The following is a 6,805-nucleotide window of genomic DNA, read 5'->3' as shown; positions in this document are numbered from 1 at the left end:
TATATATTGAGACCTTGCTTCAAAAAAAAAAAAAAAAAAAAAAAAACTACCTAGGTACAGGAAGAATTGGATGTTTATGGAGTAGTACATAATTTGGGGTCTTTCCTTGCCATCCATGAATGTCCGTAAGAGTGGCCAGTTTCCCTCTCTAGGTAGGTAGGGCATTTTACCTGCTACAATTGATTCACCTTGAGCTGAGATAAGCTTTAGTTGGTGCTTGTGTTTTTGACACCCTTTAGACTCCTGGCCTTTTATCTCTAGTTTCATATTTCTGGGTTCCTTCTCACCATCCCTTTTGTAGCAAATAAGGGTCAAGATATACTATGTGAAAACAGTGTAACCACTGTATGACAAGTAGAAACATAATGTGTAACATTTTAGCCTAGAGGTGATAAACCCATCCAGCCGAATGATGATGAGTGGTGGCCAATTCTAAAACTTCTTCACTTGCTCCTGGTGGCAATAGAAAGTAGTAGATGTAGATGGTCTATGTAAGGGGAGGTAAACCAGAAGAGGTTACTTGCCTAATGTTATTTCGTAGTTATTTCAGATACATAATGTATGAGATCTTAAAACTTTTTAGTACTGTAGTAGGAATTTACACTTCAAGCAAAGAAGGATCTGAATTGAGGAGTAAAAGGATGCTTTGGGTAGTTCCAATGACATTATGTACAACATTGTGTATTTAGTCTTGCTCAAGCCAGGCATGGTGGAGTGTACCTGTAATCCCAGCACTCAGGAGGCTGAGGCAGGAAAATTGCTGCAAGTTCGAGGCAGCCTGGGCTACAAAGTGAGCTCAAGGCTAGCTAGCCTGAACTACATAGCAAGACCTGTCTCAGAAAGACCAAAAAAATAAATAAATAAAAAATAAAGTCTTGCTGATACAATAGAGTTTTGAAGGTTGGCAGAGTACCTGTAAACTTTTAACTTTGAGGCTACTTACAAACTTGGATGTTAGGAGACAAAAGCAATAATTAGATGACAGCTAGAAACTTAGGAGTTAGGTAAATAAAGCAGTATGATAGGATGACCATGGTTTCAGGGTCTGAGAATTGTGTAGTACAGCACCTTAAGAAGGTGTACTACGTAAAAAAGTGTTGGCACTGTGTTAAATGCTTTGAAAACATTTTGTCTAATATGGCTTCAACTTGTTTGTTTTTTTCCTAACATGGAGCTGTTTGCTATCTTCATTTCCTCGTCTAGGGCGAACTTTCTGACCGAGTGTACAACTACCCAGAGGGCCTAGGAGAAGTGCTGTATAGAGAGCAGTTCGACTTCAACGCCGAGCCCCCCTGGGAGCCTAGCTGATGATAGGGGGTTCCATCTCCTAACTCGTCCATGTGAGTATTCCCTGTCCTCAGGATCCTAATGAAATGAAATTGAGGTCAGTGAGACTGCTAAGTTGCTTCATGTTTTTGAGGACTCAAAATTACATTTGCTTTTTTAAGTGCAATGACCTTGAAGTTTTGTTTTGTTTTGTTGATACCGGGAATCAAACTCAAGACCTCACACTGGCCAGGAAGGCACTGTGCCACTGAGCTATAGCCCCGGCCCTTGAAGTTCTTTTGAAGTTTTGTCAGATTTGACAGGTACCGGTTATAGCCACAACTGAATTAGTTGAATGCATTTTTATCAATCACTGATAATTTGTCTCATATAACAAATATTACTAAATACATTTTGCAGGAGAAGTTCTAGGAAATTGTACTAGCTCCTATTTTAATGTAAGTTGGAGAGTGGTTTTTGGAAGATACAGTTTACCACATCATTCTGCCATTTGGTTTAGTGGGTACAAATGTGTAGGCTGGATTAGAAAAGTCATTGTTGCTTTTGGTGCTAGAGGTAGAGACCCGAGTTTGCACGTGCTGAACACAGGTCCTGCTGAGCCACGCCCCAGCCCCGAGGGTGCTGTCTGCCCGCTCCACCTCTCAGCAGACTCCCCTGGGTAGCTCTGACTGCTTGGTGTTTCGTGCAGCATCAAGGCCCTGTGCAAAGTGGAATTCCTCAAGAGGCAGTTGTTTAAATTTGAACTACTGGACTGTGTGTGTATTATGTGTAAAATTTGGGTTTTGGTGTTTAAATCCGGATGTTTTACAGTTGGCCAGCAAATTGGAAGCAATATCCATTTTCAGGAGAGCTAAGACTATCAATTTACTATTTAGTCTGATCTCATTAAGTAGATTGTATCAAAAAGTTTTATCTTAGTTAGGTGTGGTAATGAATGCCTGCTGTAATCCCAGCACTTGAGAGGCTGAGGCAAGAGGGTTGCCATGAGTTGAGGCCTGTTTCGACTACAAATTGAGACTGTATCAAAAAACCAAAACAGTGTTCTTTTTCTCTTAGGGTATGTTAAAGCACATCTTTTAAATACATTAGATACTGGCCGGGCCTGGTGGCACATGCCTGTAATCCTAGCACTCAGGAGGCTGAGGCAGGAGGATCGTTGTGAATTTGAGACCAGCCTGGGCTACAGAGTGAGCTCAAGGCCAGCCTGAACTGCATAGCTAGACTACCAACTCAATTAAGGTTAAAAACATGAAAAGGCAGTTTAAAAAATATTTTCTTAAAAGCCCTGTGAAGCTTTTCCAGTCTGGCTCTCCTCTTCTCTGTATAGATATGAGCAAATGCTTATTTGAATGACAACTGTTAATAAAGCTGGGCTTGAACAGTTGTCTTAGTCCCAAGCAGGTGCATTGGTCTCTGGTGAGTGCCTTGCTGCCTTTAGTTGTATGTCAGTTTTTGATGACTCGTGCTAGTACCCACGCAACCCCTAGCTGGAATCAGCCAGCGTTGTAGCCAGGCTACCTATGTACAAATGAAAGACAAACGGGGTTGCTATCATCTCGTACCAAGTCAGTTATCTGCTTTTTTTGTGTGTTTGGGTGGGGGTTTTTTTGTTTGTTTTTTATTTGGGTGGGGTTTGTCCTTTTTCGAGACAGGGTCTTGATGTGCAGTTCAGGCTGGCCTTGAGCTCACTTTGTAGCCCAGGCTGGTCTCACACTCAGAACAGTCCTCCTGCCTCAGCCTCCTGAGTGCTGGGATTACAGGCATGTGCCTCCACACCCCGCAGCAGATACCTGCTTTTGTTGGTCTCTTTTCATTTCCAACGTATCTGACATGTGACCCTAAGTTGGCTTAGAAATTGACAGTGCCTTTTGGAGTTAGGTTGGTTGACATCATAGTCAAGAATAGATGAGAGTCTAACATGGAGCTTGTTGAGGTGACTCAGGAGGTTGAGGCAGAAGGATCTCAGCAAGTTCAAGGCCAACCTGCGGCAAAAGAAAAAATGGGGGAGGGAATAGGTGGAAATTCAACAACAAATTTCATCTTTTAAAGAAGACCACATTAAAGTATAAGCCGCCTTTTAGTTATTTGATTGGAAAGTAAATCTTACAGTTTGTTTACTATTCCTAGTGATGTTTTCTTTTAGGCATTTGAGGTATCACTAAGCTGATAACCTTAGGAAGCCAAAGCAGGAAAAAGCAGTCCTCAAAATACGGAACAATAGTGTAGAACTTAGCGGGTCCGTAGTTGCCACACTCCTTTTGGGAGGAATGGGGGCAGGTAGATAGTGCTTTAGGGATGATGTATATTGCGTTAAAAGAATCTCTAGCACTTGTTGCCTTGTTATAAAGCTACAGCCCTGCAGTACCTTCCTTGTTCATCTCATTCTGAAGGCCAAAAGCTCCTCAACAAAATTCTTAGCTTTTTTGATGTGATCTACACTAATTTGGGAAAAAAACTTGACCTGAATTAGTGTTAATGGAAACTCCTCTCCCCCCCCCCCCCCCGGGTACCGGGAATCGAACTCACAACCTTGCGCTTGCCAGGCAGGTGCTGTGCTGCTGAGCTAAATCCCCAGCCCCTTAATGGAAACTTTTTTTTCTGATTGCATTTAATGTTAATATTTCCAGGTTTTACTTAAGCAGAAGTGTGGTTGTAGGGTGCTGGCTCATTCTCTTGGAGGGTGTTACATAATGTATACACATAAACATGTTACTTACACACATACATTACACTACAGCCCTACAGCCTTACAAATCATGAATGTAGAAAGTTGTCCCATAGGTTTTCCTAGAATTAATAAAAATGTAAGCGAAAGCCCCACCCCTTAGGGATGTGATTTCTGTGTATGACAGTTTGTGCTGCTGGATGCCAAGATGCTGAGGTTTTCTGAGGTGCCCCAGCACTGTTTGCCCCAAGTCTAAAACAATGCCCTGTGGAAGTGACTTGCAAGGCGTAGCTGTAGCTGTAAGCTCTGCAGAGCTGATGCTCCCATGCCCACCTAGGTGTCCAAGAAAGTACAGGTGGGCTGAACCCCACGATGGGCTTCAGGGTAAGCTTGAAGTCCAGTAACCATCTGCATTTTGAGATAGTTTGTCCACTTAAGTATCCGTAAACACTGCAAGTTGCTTATATAATCTTTTTCTTTCGAAGCTAAGTGTTTTGTTTGTTTGTTGTTTTTATTTTGTTTCCTGAGACAGGGTCTCACTATACAGTGCAGGCTGGGCTTGAAGTCACTTATATAATCCAGGCTGGTTTCAAACTCAGTGGCAATCTTACTGCCTCAGCCTCCCAAGTGCTGGGATTACAAATATGCACCACCATGCCTGCCTTCAAAGCTAGTTTTAAAAATACGTGTATGATACAGTATGTGAGCACTGTGAAAACACCTTTTTTCTGGGGATTGAACATGGCCTCTTGTATGCTGTCTGAAACACACCTCGATCCCCTAACACAGAACGAGTCCTGACATATATTTTAGCAGCAATATGAATGCAGTGGGCCCCTAATTGTGGAAATGTTTTTCAAAGCCTTTTCAAAAGTTGCCTAGGACTTTGCTGCAGTAAGATTTTTCCAGTGGGCTAATTTTTAATACATTTTAGCTCTGACATCGATTTTAATTAATACATTAGCCTAATTGAACATACTGAAACTTCAATTGAAACTTTTACTAGCAGACTTGCTATTTCCCTTTAACAATGGATCTGGTTATGAATTCATATTAAATGCACCATGAACATAACCACTAATAGTAATTTAAGTATAGGAAAGGAATTCAGTGAATTGATTAAATGTACTCATAAGTTTGCTTCAGAAATTTAATCTAGTTGTCATGTTCTGTGCTCGTGCAGGAATGTAAAGCAGCATTTTATGTATTTATTTTTGAATGCCTTTTTTTGCCTTTAGGGAATGTGTTTATTTGAATTGGGACATCAGCATTTTATGTATTTATGTCTTCTAATGATTACTATTTATACATGTCGTAATGGCTCTGCCCTTAGTTTTCATCTATCACTGCTAACTGCTGAGTATCAGTAGAAAAGGGTGCTTGATCCAGGTGTGGTGGCACATACCTGTCATCCCAGCACTTGGGAGACTGAGGCAGAAGGATTACCATGTGTCTGAGGGCAGCCTGGTCTACATAGTGAGTTGAAGACCAGCCTGAACTACATAGGCAGGCCCTGTCTCAAAAAAAAAAGTGCCTGATGACTCTGAATATGCACAAAGGGAAAGCTTGATAAGGGGTATATATTTGCCTGGTATGCATAAAGTAATTTAATGTTGTCTTTTCAGCTATGAGGTAGCAGAGAAATACTCTGTACAAGCACAGTGCAAATAAATAGCATGTTGAGAGATGAACGAGATTTGCAGGTGTGTGCTTGCGTTGGGGAAGTGTAGAACTTTTCCTAGGAGGGCCACAAAGATGGGAGCGCAGCGTAGCTCAGCGGTAAAGGGGGTGTCTATTGCACGGAGTGCTTGAGCGGAGAGTTCATAGTACTGTGTATCTCAGGCCTGTCTGACCAACCCTGGTCTTGTCTCCTGCTGCACCCTCCCACCAGCCGCCCCCACACTGGGGCGTTTGTCAGGCTACAGCACACAGGAACTCATGGTGGGCTCATAGGCTGCTCGAGGCTGGCCACGCTGGAGGGGCATCAAGGAACGGCTCAGGGGACACAGGTGTCTGCCCTCGGCTCTGTCCGGTGTCACCGTGCAGTGGCTCACATGCCCAGTGAGTCCTCTCTGCTAGGGCAGCATTTTCCCCTGATGGCGAGGCTGTGCTGAGTCACGAGAGTTAGGCCGGGGTCAGCTGCCCAGGGCCTCAGCAGCGGGGAAGTTGGATACGCCTGGACTCACAGGCTCACAGCAGAAGTCAAAGGCAGCAGACTTGGTGTCTCTAAACTCTGCGTTTATGTCAGCACATGTGTGACGTTCTCATTCAGAACTTACTTCCTGGGTAACCTGTGTTCATTTACTGTCTAGCTTTGTTGGCTTGTGAATCAAACTTCATTACCATGAGCAGTTATTTGGAGGATGGTGGTGGTCTTTGTTTATGATACGGTATGTGGACTTGATCTCTGGAGGTTTGAAATTTGATGAAAATAGCATCGCCTAGCACTGCTGTACCCTGTTCACTAGGAATCTCTAGACAGGTAGCTACTTACATTTCATAAGTTAGGCCCAAATGCAGTTTAGAGCTGGAGTTGCAGCTCAGGTGGAGTGTTGGCTTAGCATATGCGAAGCCCTGGATTGGACTCGTGCCACTGTTTTAAAATTTTGGTTTTGTTTTTTTTTCCCCTCAAAATTTCATTTCCTTGGTTATATGAGACTCACACGTGAAAAACTTGGGAGCTAATAGCAGTAAAGAACATTCCACTTAACTGCAGAGTTCCACTGGGTGGTACTGCTCTAGACAGTTCTGACTGTGACTAGAGTGGTATCAGCCATAATAATGTTTGTTTTGTTTTGTTTTGTTTTTTTACCAGTAATTTCTGTAGGTTTATTTTTTTTTCCTTTTTTTTTT

The 6,805-nt window shown here is 42.7% G+C and overlaps 1 protein-coding gene across 1 annotated transcript in view; it reads left to right on the top strand.

The window, feature by feature from the left end:
* Azin1 (antizyme inhibitor 1) overlaps positions 1 to 6,805 on the top strand; it is a 27,870-nt gene that overhangs the window by 2,902 nt on the left and 18,163 nt on the right. Inside the window, exon 2 of the mRNA NM_001291639.1 lies at positions 1,204 to 1,340. The gene's annotated coding sequence lies outside the window, so the exon portion shown is untranslated. The remainder of the gene's footprint in view (positions 1 to 1,203; positions 1,341 to 6,805) is intronic.

This window comes from Chinchilla lanigera, unplaced genomic scaffold (assembly GCF_000276665.1).
Source record: "Chinchilla lanigera isolate Chin_1 unplaced genomic scaffold, ChiLan1.0 scaffold00016, whole genome shotgun sequence".
Classification (NCBI taxonomy): Eukaryota; Metazoa; Chordata; class Mammalia; order Rodentia; family Chinchillidae; genus Chinchilla; species Chinchilla lanigera.
The sequence above is the reverse complement of the archived record's forward strand: the minus strand, read 5'-3'. Positions and strand labels throughout refer to the sequence as shown.